The sequence below is a fragment of the Dipodomys merriami genome, unplaced genomic scaffold (assembly GCF_024711535.1).
Source record: "Dipodomys merriami isolate MVZ:Mamm:240054 unplaced genomic scaffold, mDipMer1.0.p SCAF_3, whole genome shotgun sequence".
In the NCBI taxonomy this organism is placed as follows: domain Eukaryota; kingdom Metazoa; phylum Chordata; class Mammalia; order Rodentia; family Heteromyidae; genus Dipodomys; species Dipodomys merriami.
Genome location: NW_027204492.1, coordinates 89313632 through 89330004, shown reverse-complemented (window position 1 = coordinate 89330004; position 16373 = coordinate 89313632). Strand labels below are relative to the sequence as shown.

General features: G+C 40.2%; 1 long non-coding RNA gene across 1 annotated transcript; it reads left to right on the top strand.

The window, feature by feature from the left end:
* Window positions 1-1359: 1359 nt before the first annotated feature.
* Window positions 1360-14630, top strand: LOC138839644 (uncharacterized). The gene is made up of 3 exons (XR_011376007.1): window positions 1360-1447; window positions 12696-12836; window positions 13199-14630. It is a non-coding gene; the product is annotated as an uncharacterized lncRNA (long non-coding RNA).
* Window positions 14631-16373: the final 1743 nt, after the last annotated feature.

Sequence of the window (16373 nt, the reverse complement as noted above, 5' to 3'; positions counted from 1 at the left end):
AACCTTACTAGAAGTGAGAAAACCTATACTTTTTTGCCTCTAAAATTAATTTGTAGAAATCTGACTTTCCCTCGCCTTCAACAGAGATGCTGAGGCGGTGGTCCTTTGGGGAAGTAAGTCATGAGCATAGAACCCTCATGAATGAAGTTAGAGGTTCTCTAAAAAAGGCTCCAGAAGCCAGGCATCAGTGGCTCACATCTGTAATGGTAGCTACTCAGGAGGCTGAGATCTGAGGACTGTGGCTTGAAGCCAAGCCCAGGCAGGAAAGTTCTTGAGACTCTTATCCTCAATTAAGCAGCAAAATGTTGGAAGTGGCGTTGTGGCTCTTGTACTAGAGTGCTAGTCTTGAGCTATAAAGCTCAAGGACAACTCTCAGGCCCTGAGTTTAAGCCCTAGGACAGGAACAAAACAAAACAAAACAAAAAAGAGACTCCGAGAATTCCTTTGCCCCTTCTGCTATGTGAGGACCAGAAAGAAAGCAGCCATCTAGGAAACAGGATGCAGCCCTCACTGCATCTGCTGCCACTTTGGATATCAAATCTCCAGAACTGTGAGAAAATACATTTCTGTTGTTTACTAACTACCAGCTCATGGGCTTTTATTATAGCAGTCAGAACTAAAACAACTAGCTAGCATTTTTGTCTTTAAGATTTCATTAGTTCATTCAATAAGGTGGTATCTAATCCATATTTAAAAAGCCTGTGGTCATCTGGTCAAAACATAATTCTGACCTCTAGCACTTCATTCTTACATAGTCATCTGCCAAGTCTTAGAACAGGGAGACTCTGTGATTGGTTTTCATGAATACTTTCTCTCCTTTTGAACTTGTGGAGGACCTGCCCCTGGGAAGCAAAGCTTCCAACACAAACAATAGAACCCGAATCCTTAAGGTAAATAGACATGCTCAGTTCCACACAAAGGCTTCCTGTAGAGTCCAAAGAGGGCCATTTTGCAAAAAATGCACAAAAAGTGTATTTCTCCTTTACAGAAGGACTGAGTGCTGGAAAGCTGGAATGAGGGCAGAATATAATGATAGTTGTGTTGCTTTAAACAGAATTGCCCTGAGTGGTATAACCTTTGCTCTGCTTTGGAATGTAATATCCTTTCCAAGTGGGCACCAACAGTGTTGACTCAGTTTTGTGTTTGCCTCTAATAATAAAAGGGTGCTGGTAGGTTTCTGGTGGCAGGTTGCCAATCCATTCATCTCCAGATTTGGTAGGTGGATGTGTTTACTTTGAATGATGTTATTCCCATTTCATCACTTATATTGACTTTAAGGAAGCAAACTGTGCCTGTGTGAAAAGTTAAATTTATCAGGTGATACATTTGGAGATTGCTTCAGAAGTCTCCCATAGAAAAGAAAACAATGATTTGTCTAACTTCAATCACATCCGGTGTGCATGGAACTGAAGATGAAATGAATAGCAAATGCTGGGCCTTTTGAGAGGTATGCAAATTATGAATCTCTCAGTAAATGTCCATGTGCTGTCTTCTCTTCTTTCTCTTCTTCCTCCTCTTTCTTCTTTTCCTCTTCCTCCAACAAGCCATGAAGCTCTACACTCCTTCAGCTCACATTTCAGGCGTTACAAGCCTGCAGTGCTACACACACCATATCATCTGTTATGAGAGCTTGCAATCAAAAGGAAATTTGTAAAATGAACAAAAGCATCCAAAGGGAAAGGAAGGCCAGTTGCATTGGTTCCCTAGTTGAAGAAGGACTGGTAACAAGGCTGCAATCTTTATCATAGACTCTGTTTTAGGTGTACATATGCCAGTACCAAAGTGTGAACTCAGGGCCTTGTCCTCCTGATCGATTTCCTTACTCACAGCTGGTACTTCACTTCTTGAGCCATGTCTTCAGTCTACCTTTTTTCCATTTAATTGGAAATGGAGTCTCTCAGACCTTTCTGCCCAGAATGTCCTCAAAATGTGTTCCTCCAGGCCTCAGCCTCCTGAGAAGTTTCCAAGTAAGACTATCTCTTTTCCTCCCTTTCCACCCCCCATGGTGCTATGGATGGTATCCAGGATACTAGAATGATAGTATGAAGACCTGTTGTTAACAGAATAGGCTTTAGCAGCTTGGATGAGAATGTTGGCTTTATGACTTCTTAGCTACATCTTTTAAATAATTTATTTCTCATCTCAGAATCTCCATTATCTTCTCTATACAGTGGGTGAATATTGCCTAGTTCTTACATTATTTTGAGGAGAAAACGTGGTAATTTTGTGATGCACTTAATATAAAACCTTAGTAATAATCCCTCATGTGTCTATTGGCCATCCTTGTTTCTTCTTCAGAGAAGCTTCTCTTTAAGTCTTTCGCCCACTTATTTATTGGGCAGTTGATTCTTTGAGGATTTGTTGTTGGGTGGTTTAATTTTTTGAGTTCCAAGTATATTTTAGATATGAGACCCTTGTCCGTTGTATGCCTAGTAAAGATCTTCTCCCAATCTGTGGGCTTTCTATTGATCTTGCCAGCTATGTCATTTGCCCTGCAGAAGCTCTGCAATCTTATGCAATCCCATTTGTCCAACCTTTCTTTGATTTGTTGTGCTTCCGGGTCTCTATTCAGAAAATTTCGACCTGAGCCAAGGAGACCTAGGGTTTCTCCTATTCCATCCTGTAATGTTTTCAGAGTGTCTGCTTTGAGTGCAAGGTCTTTGATCCATTTGGAGTTGATTCTGGTACAGGGTGATATATAAGGATCTAGCTTTAGTTTTCTACATGTAGTTAACCAATTTTGCCAGCACCATTTACTGAAGAGGCTGTCTTTCTTCCATTCTATTGTTTTAGCTTCCTTATCGAAGATTAGATGGCTATAGGTCTGTAGGTTCATTTCTGGGTTTTCAATTCTATTCCATTGGTCCTGAGGTCTGTTCTTATGCCAATACCAAGCTGTTTTGATTACTATGGCTTTATAGTAGAGTTTGAAATTTGGTATTGATATTCCTCCAGCAGTGTTCTTTCCGTTGAGGAGCGTTTTTGCTATTCGGGGTCTTCAATAAAAGGGAGTTACTTATTTTATTTTATTTTTATGTTTTTATTGTAAAAATATTGTACAGAGGGGTTACAGTTACATAAGCAAGGTAATGAGTACATTTCTTATCAAGCATTGTTACCTCCTCCTTTGTTTTTCCCCTACTATCCCTTCCCTCTCCAGCTCCCCAACTCCTCCCTCTTGCCCCCCAAGTTGTAAAGTCTGTTTTCAACATAGCATCTTGTACAACTCATTGTTACAATGGGTCAACCTGTATCATTATTTCAGCATTTTGTTATTTCCCTTCCCCTCCCCAAATTAGAAAAACGTATATACAAGATGCAGGGTATGGACATCAAAAACAGTGAAAACAGGGGTTATACTGTGGGGGAAGAACATACAAGAGAAACAAAAAAAATCACATAGTACATTTTAAATACATTAGAAAAAATAGCAAGAAAAAAACACTTGTGTCCCTATCTTGGGGTTCATTTTGCTTAACATAATCTTATATGGTCATATGTACATAGCTTTTGACCTTTTCTGCTTGTCCTAGACTTACACTAGTTATTGCAAATAATGGAAACCATAGGACCTATGTTTCTTTGGGCCTGGCTTACTTAATGTAATTTTTCCAAGTCTTTCCATGTCCTAACAAATGGGTGGTGTCATTCTTTCTGATGGAGGCATAGAATTCCATTGTATAAATATTTACCACATTTTCTTGATCCATTCATCTACTGAGGGGCATCTGGGTTGGTTCCATATCTTAGCTATGGTAAATAATGCTGCAATAAACATAGTTGTGCTGGTAGCCTTAGTATGGCCTTGTTTGTGATCATTTGGGTAAATGCCCAAAAGTGGGATTGCTGGGTCATAGGGGGAGCTCTATGTGGAGTCTTTTGAAGAACCTCCACACTGCTTTCCAAAGTGGTTGAACAAGTTTACACTCCCACCAACAATGAAGTAGGGTTCCCTTCTGACCACATCCCCTCCAGCATCTGTTGTAACTGTTAGAGTTCTTGATTTTTGCCATTCTAACTGGGGTGAGGTGGAATCTCAATGTTGTTTTGATTTGCATTTCTTTTATGGCTAGAGAGGCTGAGCATTTCTTCGTGTCTATTATCCATTCTTATTTCCTCTTCAGAGAAGTCTCTCTTTAAGTCTTTAGCTCACTTATTTATTGGACAGTTGTTTCTTTGATGATTTGTTGTTGGGCATTTAATTTTTTGAGTTCTAAGTATATTTTAGATATGAGACCCTTGTCTGTTGTATGGCTAGTGAAGATCTTCTCCCAATCCGTGGGCTTTCTATTGATCTTGCAAGCTATGTCCTTTGCCATGCAGAATGTCTGCAGCTTCATGAAATCCCATTTGTCTAATATTTCTTTGATTTGTTGTGTTTCTGGGTCTTTTAAGAAAGTTTTAGCCTGTGCCAAGGAGCCCTAGAGTTTCTCCTATTCTTTCCTGTAATGTTTTCAGGGTGTCTGCTTTGACTTCAAGGTCTTTGATCCATTTGGAGTTGATTCTGGTGCAGGGTGATATATAAGGATCTAGTTTTAGTTTTCTACAGGTGTTTAACCAATTTTGCCAGCACCATTTACTGAAGAGGCTCTCTTTCTTCCATTCTATTTTTTGGAGCTATTTCTTTTATATATAGTGAGTGCACATTAAAATTCCTGGGAAAACATCAATTCCAATTTCTTTTTAATGCAATTATTTGTCACAAAAATAACTAAAGTTATTTGTAAGATTCCTTTCAAATATATTCACAGATCATAAATAATTTTTCCCAGATCATTTATCCTGGCTTGTATTTGAGAAAGAAATATGGCTACCAAATCCAGAAAATACAGGACTCAAATCTATCATGTACATGTGCAACTTCCTGGACTGTGAGGCTGTGAACACAGAAGCCAGATCCTAGTTATGATTTCCAGCTACTCCCTTCCCTTCCCTCTGCTCCCCTCTACTCCGCTCCCCTCCCTTTCCTTTCCTTCTTGCCAGTCCTGGGGCTTGAACTCAGAGCCAGGGTGCTGTCCCTGAGCTTTTTTGGTCAAGGCTAGTCCTCTTCCTCCTCCTCCTCTTCCTCCTCCTCCTCCTCCTCCTCCTCCTCCTCCTCCTCCTCCTCCTCCTCCTCCTCCTCCTCCTCCTCCTCCTCCTCCTTCTTTTCCTCCTTCTTCTCCTTTTTGCTAGTTAATTGGACATAAGACTTGGACGGACTTTCCTGCCCTGGCTGGATTTGAACCACAATCCTAAAATCTCAGCCTCATGCATAGCAAGGATTACAGGCATGAACCACCGGCACCCAGCTGGTTTCTAGCTTCTTTTCTGACAATACTGACCTCAGATTGCTGCCATGGTGGCATGAATTCTAGATAATGCTTCCTAAGGATACTAGATGAAGCACAATATGGACATCACTAAGCAATCTGCAAATCCAGGTCTCCGTTTTTGATGCAATAATTAGGGCAATTCACATAGAATAGAATGCAATGGCAGCCTTTAGACTTACACAAAATGGCTCCTGTATTCTGTTGAATGTTATACATACTGTATGCTCCCTCACCCAATCTTCCTTCCCTACTGCACAAGAGAAACAAACTAGAGTATACTTCACTCCTCATTTGCATTTGTAAGAGGTAAGTGCTAAGAGCTTCTTTATTCTGTAAAAGAGGGTAATTTGTGCAAAATCATACTTTCAAACTATTGTCTAACATGAAAGGCTCAAAACATTCCTAGTTTTATTATTTTTCCAAAACACAAACTTTTCTTAAGCAAATATTCTAATTTACTCTTCTCACACACACACACACAAAAATCCCCTTTCTCACCAAAATAAAGTGGAACAAGCTTGCTCAGCCCTACCCAATATGCATCATCAACATTAATGGGCAGGCCAAGAGTGAAGAATATGATGGAAAAGATCATTTGAAACTCCTCCACCACTCCAAATTATTTTAAGCATAATGAGGATTGCAGGGGGAGGTGGAATACAATCTTTGGCTCTATTCTTTTCTTTCTTTGTAGGTCTGGGATCAGGACCAGAACTAGGTACCTGAGGCTTTTGCTCATTGGCTAGCTCTCGACCAAGTGAGCCACACCTCCAACCCCTTGGCTCTGTTCTTAAAGTAGTATGTATTTTGTAGTAGGCGTAGGATTCCTTAGAGTGACTTAGACAACACAAAGCCAATGTGGAATTTTGAAGCTGGGCTCTACTGAAGTAAACCCAGAGGCAATATGTTCACAGTATAGGATCTTCTGGCACTGAGGGTTTGGAAAGATCTAAGGTCCCTCCTAATCACTTCTGCTCCAGCTTTCCTATTTGCTTTGATGTTCTCCTCCATGGAAACAAGAAAACATCTCACCATATAAAGAATCAGGCTTTCTTCTTAGGTACAGGTCCTTGGGTGCCACGGACCAAATGGATCAAGCATTCTCTGGGGAAAACATAGGAAACTGAGGAAAAGACACACACACACACACACACACACACACACACACACACACACACACAGAAAGCTGGGACCAGGTGGGGTGTCAGCATCCTAAGGGCTTGGAAACTGAAGCGCACACACCATAGTTCAGTGCATTTTTTATACAAGGAGTTCACAAAATAAAGACAAGGAAGAACATAAGCTAGCTACAGGATGTCTCGCCAGCTCACTAATTTACATGAAGATGTAATGGCTTGTAAATGAAGCTACCTAAGCTTTGATCTAGCTTGAAAGGCTAAGAAAACTGTGCCTTTAGACCAAAGGACTGTTGCTGCCACAGATCTTCAGGCAGAGGTGGCTCAAGGAATTCGTATCTCTGGCTCCCAACACTAGGCTTCTCAAGCACTTGTCAAAAGAGAACATCCACTAACCCATGTGCTCTGGCTTTCTTTGATTGGCCACATGGGCCAGCCCCTAAATGAACCAGGTAATTGTGGGTGATTGAGGCAATGGGAGGGACCTAGGGGCTTTGCTAGTGTTCAGGATTAGAATAAGACAATATGAAAAAGTCGGAAAAATAGAGCTACTGGCCCTTAGACATCAGGTGCCCTTTCCAAGGCTTTCTGCAGTACCAAACCTACTTCCTAAAACCTTTTATCATGCTCCATGTAAGCTCTCTAATGATAACCACAATTCCTCACTCTATTTCTCCTCTGTCTCCTCCCCTCTTCCTCCTCTTTATCTTCCTCCTGATGCTTTCATTTATGTATAATGCTGAGAATGGAACCCAGGATTCTGTGCAGGTTAGACAAGTTCTTTATCGCTGAATCACAGCCCAAACCCACCTTTTTTGGTGCCTGTTCCAGGGCTTGTACTCAGGGCCTGGGCACTGTCCTTGAGCTCTTATGTTCAAGGCTAGTGCTCTACCAGTTGAGTCACAGCTTCACTTCCAGCCTTTTGGTGATTAATTGGAGATAAGAGTCTATGGACTGGGGCTGGGAAGGTGGCTCAGTGGTAGAGTGCTTGCCTTGCATGCATGAGGCCCTGAGTTCGATTCCTCAGCACCACATAAGAAAAAAGAAAAAAGCCGGAAATGGCGCTGTGGCTCAAGTGGTAGAGTGCTAGCCTTGAGCTCAAGAGCTGAGGGACAGTGCCCAGGCCCAGAGTTCAGGCCCCACAACCAGACCCAAAAAAAAAGAGTCTATGGACTTTCCTTCCCTGGCTGACTTTGAAGCATGATCCTTAGATCTCAGCCTCCTGAGTAGCGAGGAGTACAGAACCCCTCACAAGAGCCAAACACATTGAATCTTCATAATAACTTGGCAAGATAGATATTATCATTGCTGTTTTACTGAAAGATTAGGTCACAGGGCTAGAAGATAGCAGAGCTTTGACTAGATTCCAAGTTGGCCTAACAACAGAGGTAACAAGAGTCTGCCTCCGCCTGTAAAAACTACCAGTACTGGGCAAGTTTGGAGCAGATACAGAATCTCCCTGTTGGTTTCAATCTCATCTGAGTATCTTATACCTTGTCAAAGTATGAAAGCAAGTGAGAGGGAGGGGAGAGAGAGAGAGAAAGACAGAGAAGGGGGGAGGAGGGAGGGAGGGAGAGAGGGAGAGCTTACTATACTCTAAAATACACTAAGCTTTCCTACCTTTTCCCTTTCTCTGTGGTCTTAACCACTAGCTCCTTTTAAATACTCCTTGATGCCCAGAGCACATTGGAAGGCCTTGTGCAAACTGGTTTCATGACTGTTCTGATGGACACGTAAGTTACATAAGCAGGCATGTTTCGCTGATCCTCAGGAAACAAAAGACTAAACAAACAATATATGTATATGTATATATATATATATCACATCAGATGTAACATTACCAAAATGAGATGCAAATATATATCTACTGTTTTGCTAATATTTGATAAGCAATTAACATAAGATTTCCCCTAATACTTTAACACATTGCTGGAGGAATAGACAGTGGTACAATCTCTTTGAAGGGCAATTGAGCAACATCCACAAAATCTATTAAAATTATAAGTGCTCATATCATCTGTCTTAGATGTGGCTCCCAAGTCACAGAGACTGAGATGGAAATCCCGTACAGATACAGATGGCTTATTGAGGGAAAAGCAAGGGAATGAAGTAGGGCAGGATGAGTTTTCAGATGCCTCGCTTCTGTTTGATCCCATAAGGAGCTCTATTTTTTATATGCCTCTTTTTCAATTAATATGTATCAATTATACAATGTGAGAGATTTCATAATGATATTTCCATGTGTGCATCTAATGTGCTTTGATCTTATTCACTCTATCACTCCTTTTTTATCTTCTCTACTCCGACCCCTTTTTCTTAGCCTTCTTGCAATTTTCTAAAATGAGTATCACTGTGAGTTGTTCATAAATATGTACATATTGATCATATTCTCCCCCACAACCTCTCTTTTGCCCTCTTACATCCCACTAGTTCCCCTCACATATAGTTCCTCCTACTTTATAGTCATGCCCACTAAACAATGTTTGTGTGTGTGTGTGTGTGTGTGTGTGTGTGTGTGTGCGCGCGTGCACGCGCAAGCACTCATGTTCCAATCTTGGAACGTAAATTCAGGGCTTGGGTGCTATCCCTGAGCTTCTTATTGCTCAAGCCTAGTGCTCTACCAATTGAGCCATATCTCTACTTCCAGAGTTTTTTGGTGGTTATTTGGAGATATGAGTTTCATGGCCTTTCCTTTCCTGCCTGAGAGGGGTTCAAACTGTAATCCTCTGATCTTAGCCTCCTGAATGGTTAGGATTATGGGCATGAGCCACTGGCACTTGGCTTGAACATGTTTTTTGATTGTACAACATAATTGGTTATATTATGACATTTTCACACATGCATATAAATTGATCTAATTTAACCTTGATCACCATCTGTTGTCTCCACCCCGTCCTTCTTCTTCCAGTAATCCTCCATTTAAGTTCATGACTGTTTGTTTGGAGTTTGGAAAATTTTTTGTATCAGTACTGGGGCTTGAGGTCAAAGTCTCTCCCTTGAATTATTCCACTTGTGGCTGGTGCTCTACCACTCGAGCTGTATCTCTAGTTCTGTTTTTTTTCTCTTTTATTTGTTTGTTTGTTTTTTGTTTGGGGGGGGCATGAAGCTTGAACTGAGGGCCTGGGCATTGTCCCTTACCTCTGTTTTGATCAAGGCTAAACCACTTTGAGTCATTTCTGGTTTTCTGATGGTTAATTGGACATAGGAGTCACACAGAATTTCTTGCCCAGGCTGGCTTTTATTCTCAGATCTCAACTCCTGAGTAGCTAAGATTATAGGTATGAGCCACCAGCTCCTGGCTTATTCTTTTTTATTGTTATTTTAAAGGTGGTGTACCGAGAGTTTACAGTTACATAAGTCAGGTAATGAGTACAGTTCTTTTTGGACAATGTCACCCCTTCCCTTGCTCTCTCCCAGTTTCTTCCTTCTGTCCCCACACACAAGTTGTATAGTTAATATTCCATATAGTGTCTAGTGAGTACCATTGCTATGTTTATTCACCCTTTGTCCCTCCATTTCTGTGTCCTCCCTTACCCTCTTAAAGACAGATAATTAAACAAACAAGGTAAAAAGAAAGAAAAAGAAAAGCAATAACAAAGAAAAACTCTTGTTTCCATTTCCTGGAGATTATTTTGATAAATATTATTTTATATGATCAGATGAACATAGATATTGTGCCTTTGTGTTCCTCCTCTTAGAATACCCTCCTTTTGGTCTCACTGTGTGTTGTATACCTAGAGTCCTGCATATTTATTATGTCCCAGTATATTTTGCATCTAGCTTAGTTCTGTTTTTCTGCTGGTTAATTGGAGTTAAGCATCTCTCTGATTTATCCTCAGATCTCAGCCTCCTGAGTAGCTAGGATTACAGGAATGAACCACTGGTGCCTGGCTATTTGTATTTGTGCATCAAAATTCTGCCAGTGAGAGAAGACAAACACTACTTGTATTTCTAAGCCTGATTTATTTTCACTTCACATGATCATCTCCAAACAGAATTAAGTTCTGTTCTGATGGTGAAGAACTGAGAAACTCAGGTGCTCTACATATAGGTCTCAGTGCTTTGAGACCCTCCCTGGGGAGATTTATCTCACAATCTCGGATGTTCTCATGCTGAGTTTTCAGCCCTACATGGCAACAAGCACCCACAACTAGCTGACAGCTTCTAGATACTGAGTATTCTGACAATCACAGCCTAGTAATGCTGTTTTGGCAGTGATTCTCAGGCAATGGAACATAGCTCTCATCAGAAAAGACTGAGCATCTAAAGAAAATGTTGACCCAAGTGTAGCCCTCACATCTAAGACCAATGCACAAACAGTGACCATTTCCCTTCTACATTGTCCTACTGCCATTGAGAGTAGGACCTTGTCTTGGTAGCATAAACCATAGAAAGTGATCACAATTGCTTTGTTTCCTGAGCACCATTTTAATAATTTGTAAACTTCATCATAATCTTTCAAGTAGCAAGTGAATTAACTTATCCAGGAGTCTAGTCTGTTGCAATACACTAAAACACTGGAGAGTTGAATAGAAACATATTGACTACATTAATCCAACTATATAGCTCTAAACTTCCCAGAAATAAATGTGACTCAAACATTAAAAAGAGAAGAAAGGACTGGGCCACTGATTGCCACAGCTTCTACTGCCTTAGTTCCCAGCTACTGAAATCTTACAGTGGGCCCACATCAAACTCTCTCCTCTCCATGACCACCTGTTATGATACATCCTACCTAGATACAGTGCCAGGCCTTCCCCAAACCCCCTGAGCTAAAATGGTCCTTTGTTTCCAAGTCTTACAAGTAGCTCAGTCTCAAAGAGTAGGCTGTCTCTCAAGATAGCCCCTTTCCATAGTTCTTCAGGATATGAGGAGCCATGCCTGGTGTCAGTGGCTCACACCTATAATCCTAGCTACTCAGGGGGCTGAGATCTGGGGATCATTGTTAGAAGCCATCACAGGAAGGAAAGTCTGTGAGACTCTTATCTCCAGTTAACTACCAGCAACACCAACCACAAAAAAACCAGAAGTGGAGGTGGAGCTGAAGGGGTAGAACGCTAAGCCTTGAGAGGAAAATAAATAAATAAATAAATAAATAAATAAATAAATAAATAAATAAATAAATAAATAAATAAATAAATAAAATAATTTTTTAAAAGCTCAAGGACAATGCCCAGGCCCTGAGTTCAAGCCCTAGGACTGACATTTGAAAAAAAAAAGGTATGAGAATACCTTTCTAGCCAGATGCTAGCCTGTCACACTGGGGAAGAACAATGTTACACCAAATCCCTGCATTGGGTTTAAGACTTGTAAGAGGTACAGTATAGGCTACATTTGCTAATCTATCACCAAGTCTGCCTATTTTACTCTGAGATGAAGGCTTCCATTTTCCCTTCCTCATTCAGGAGGAATTTGTGTATTCTAGTTTTCTCTGTCACTTTTCTGTTTCTCTGTGCTTTCCAGCTGTCCTGTCCTTCAATTATGGTTTCCAGTGTTCCTCTTTTCTGAATGCAGTCTCTCCCTTGTTACCCTGACTCTTTTCATTCACCAACTCAGATTTAGAAAGCTTCTACTCCCACCTTCTTGCCCATGATCTCCCTAGTGTTGTTTAGTCAAAGTCAAAGCTGTTTTCAGGCATGAATCTACTCTGGACCATAAATCCTACCTGCTCTAATAATATCATGTGTTAACTGTGTGTTCTACTGATTTACTTTGAAAATTGACAAAACTAGTTTCAAGATTAATTATAGTATATGAGAAAGTAGCTATCAATACCTCTGTATAGATTTCTGTAGTTATATAAATTTTCAGCACATTGTGTCAGGAATGATAAATAAATAGGAGTAATGTTGCTGGATTGTATTATAAGAGTATAGTTTTGTTAAAACAATAACAAAAAACCCAGTCTTCCAAAATGGCCGTGCCAGTTTGTATTTCTACCAGCAATTAATGACAGTTCCTGTTGCTCTATATCCTCATCACATATGATGTTGTCAGTACTTTGGATTTCTGTCATACTCATCAGTGTTAAATGGAATTTTTTTCATGTTTTACATAATTATATCTATCATATGGTACATTATTTCACATGCTCATTTGCCACCTCTATATCTTCTTTGGTGAGGTGTATATTAAATTCATGTGTGTGTGTGTGTGTGTGTGTGTGTGTGTGTGTGTGTGTGTGTGTGTGTCTTTACTGGAGATTGAACTCCGGTCTTACAATCTTACTTGGTTTTCCTGCTCACAGCTAGAAGTCTATTACTTGAGCCATGCCTCCAAATGGCTTTTTGCTGGTTAACTGGAGATGGAGTCTCATGGATTTTTCTGCCTTGGCTGACTTCAAACCTGATCCTCTGGATCTCAGCCTCCTGAATAGTTAAGATTGCAGGTATGAGCCACTGGCACTAAGGTACATTTTTTTTCAATGCCCAGGACTTCATATATGCTAGATTGATACTCCATCACTGAGCTACAACTAAGCTGATATTTAAGTATTTTATAAACTGGATTGTTTGTTTTCTTTTTCTGAGTTTTAAAGACTAGTTTTAGACAGCCGATCTTTAAGTTCTTTCAGGCATTTAACTATTAACTATAATCCAGCACACTGTGCCCTGAGATATTTCACAGACCTTGAGTTGGGATTATTTCTCCTCTGTATTAACTGGTTCTTACAAGAGTTGGGTGGACATTGTTTTTTTTATTTACTATATAGTTCAGGCTGATCTTGAATTTGATATCCTTCTGTTTCAGATGTACTGGGATTATAGACATGAAACCTTCACATCTGGCTTCATAGGAGCTTCAGATCTGTGGAACTACATAAGCCATCATGGTGGACTTGATTTAGGACCCAATTACTTTCTAAAGCTATAGTCCATTTACTCAGTCCACTCTGCCAGCAAGTGGACATTTGCAGCTCACGATGTTTATCACACTGTATAGCCATGCAGTAGCAATTTTACAGCAATTTGGGCAATAAGAGGTTGAGTGAGCAAAGCCTCATTGAAATTCTGAGCTGGCTACAACTTAGCCTCTTTGACCCAGATAGGAAGATTTTCCCAGAATTCCTCTACCCGTGGCTGAGAAAAATATGTAGGAAAAAGTAAGAGGCCTGAAGCCTGGAAACAAAGGTAGAAAGTATCATGGAAAAGACTGGATACAGGATTTAATCAGTATGGGGATGTGTATGATGAAGCTGATTCCTTCATTGACTGATCTAGACATAAACAATATGGTGAATTTATTACTGATTTCCTGGCCACAAAGCACAAATGTTTTAACACTAACTTGATAGTCCTGTGGTTATAAAAATACATCAGAATCTAACTAAATTTTCATTAGAGAAGGGAGGAGGGAAAAAGACGAATAGGCTTTACTAGAAAGAAGGTGTAAAAATAGCCAAGAAGTATTTGAAAAAATATTCAACATCAGTGATCACTAGAAAAATGCAAATCACAAACACAAGGAGATATTTACCCCATTCCAGGTAGGATGGCTATTACCAATAAGACTAAAGATAACAAGTGATGTTGATAAAGTATTAAACAGTATAAAGGTTCCTCAAAAAGTTAAAACTAGAATGACCATATGTTACAGTTCCCACTACTGGGTATATAGCCAAAAAATGAAATCAGTATGCTGAAGTAATCTGCACTCTCTTGTTCACAGAATAGCCAAGAAATGGAAAAAACCCAAGTATTCATCAACCGAGGAATGGATAAGAAAATGTGGTACATAGATGCATGGAAGGTTATTCAGTCATAAAAGGATGAAATACTGTCATTTGTAACCACATAGATAGACTAGAGATCATTTTGTTAAGCTAAATAAGCCAGGCACAGAACAACAAGTATCATATGATCTCACTCACATGAGAAGGCTTTCTAAAGAAGTTGATCTCATAGAAATAGAATGGTAGTTGCCAAGAGCTGGGGTGATTAAGAGTTGGGAGGGTGTAGTTGGTGAAATGATGTTCAAAAATTACAGAATTTCAGTAAGATCAATCTATTGTGCAATAAAGAAGCTATAGTTAATAATATATTAATGCCATAATTTCCATCAAAAGTGTCCTACTAAGGCTATTGTGTTAAAGACTTGGTCACAGACCTGTAATGCTAATGGGAGGTAGTAGAACATTTAGGAGGTGTAGCCTACTACTAGGAAGTTAGGTCATTGGGGGCTAGAAGATGCACACTTAAAGGGGATATTATAATTTCCTCTCCCTCTCCCCTCTCTTTCTCTCTCTTTCTTGGCTGCCATTAGGTAAGCATCTTCCTCCACCAGGAGCTCCTATCCTGATATTGTTTTACCATAGGCCTAAAGCAACAGAATCAAGTAGTCATAGACTGAAACCTCTTGAAACTATAAGCCAAAATGTCTTTCCTCTTTTAAGTTGATTATCTCAGATATTTTGTCACAATGATAAAAGGTTGACTAGTACAATTATATTGTTGAAAAACTCAGTCCTGAGGATATAGTTAAGTGGTTGAATGCTTGTCTATTATGTACAAGACCCTGAGTTCTACCCTAGCCCAGGGAGTGGGTGGGGGTAGTGGTGCATGCCTACAATCTCAGGAAGTGAAGTGGCACAATTGTGAGTTTGAGGCCAACCTAGAGTACATGATAAAACATTGTCTCAAAAAGAAAGGGAGAGGCAGGGTACCAGAGGTTCATACCTGTAATCCTAGCTACTCAGCAGACTGAGTTCTGGGTATTGCAATTTAAAAACAGCCTGAGCAGGAACTCTGTGAGATTTTGATCTCCAATTAAGCACCAAAAAAAAAAAAGTGGAGCTGTGGCTCAAGAGGTAGTGTGCTGGCCTTGAATGAAAGAATCTCAGAGACAGTGCCTAGGCCCTGAGTTTGAGCCCGAGAATGGGCACAAAAAGAAAAAGAGAGAGGGGAGGGAGAGAGAGGGGAAGGAAGAAAGAGAGGAAGGAAGGAAGGAAGGAAGGAAGGAAGGAAGGAAGGAAGGAAGGAAGGAAGGAAGGGAGGGAGGAAGGGAGAGAGTGGGGAGGGAGGAAGGGAGAGAGTGGGGAGGGAGGGAGGGAGGGAAGGAATGAGGGAAAGAAGGGAAGGGAAAGAGGGAGGGAGGGAGGTAAGGGAGGGAGGGAGGAAGGGAGGGAGAGAAAGAGGGAGGGAACATGATAGCTGAGGATATAAATTTTTCTCTCCACAAAAGTAACTATGTGTGGTGATGCATATGCTAATCAGCTGGATTTAAATCATTCCACAAATCATTTATATTTGAAAACATGTTGTACAGAGTAAATGCACACCACTATACATAATAATTTAAAAATAAAAAATACATTCAGGGGAGGCTCATGCTAATCCTAGCTAGTCAGGAAGCTGAGATCTTAGGATTTCAAGTCTGGGCAGACAAATCCATAAGACTCATCTCCAATTAATTAGCAAGCCGGTCGTGGTGGTACATGCCGGTAATCAATGAGGAGGATGAGGCAGGAGGATGACGAGTTCCAATTAATCAGCAAATCCTAGATGTGGTAGAGCTCAAGTAGTAGAGTATCAGCCTTGAGCAAAAAAGCTAAGCAAGAACAAGAGGCCCTGTGTTCAAGCCCCAGTACCACAAAAATACTCCTCCTCTTCCTTACTATTGTTATTATGTTATTATTTTAGAAAAGAGAAAAAAATCTTCCCGTAGTTTCCCTTATTTGCAATAACTAGTATGTTTCTAGGACAAGAAGAAAAGGTCAAAAGCTATGTACATATGACATTGCCCCATTTGTTAGGAAATGGAAAGATGTGGAAAAAATTATGAAGTAAGCCAGGTGATGTTAGGCGAAATGAACCCCAAGATAAAGATTCAAATGTTTTTTTTCTTTCTTGCGATTGTTTCCAACATATTTATAAGATGATTTCTTTGCTGCTTTGTGGAGGGGAAGGGAAAAAACAAACTGTTTAAA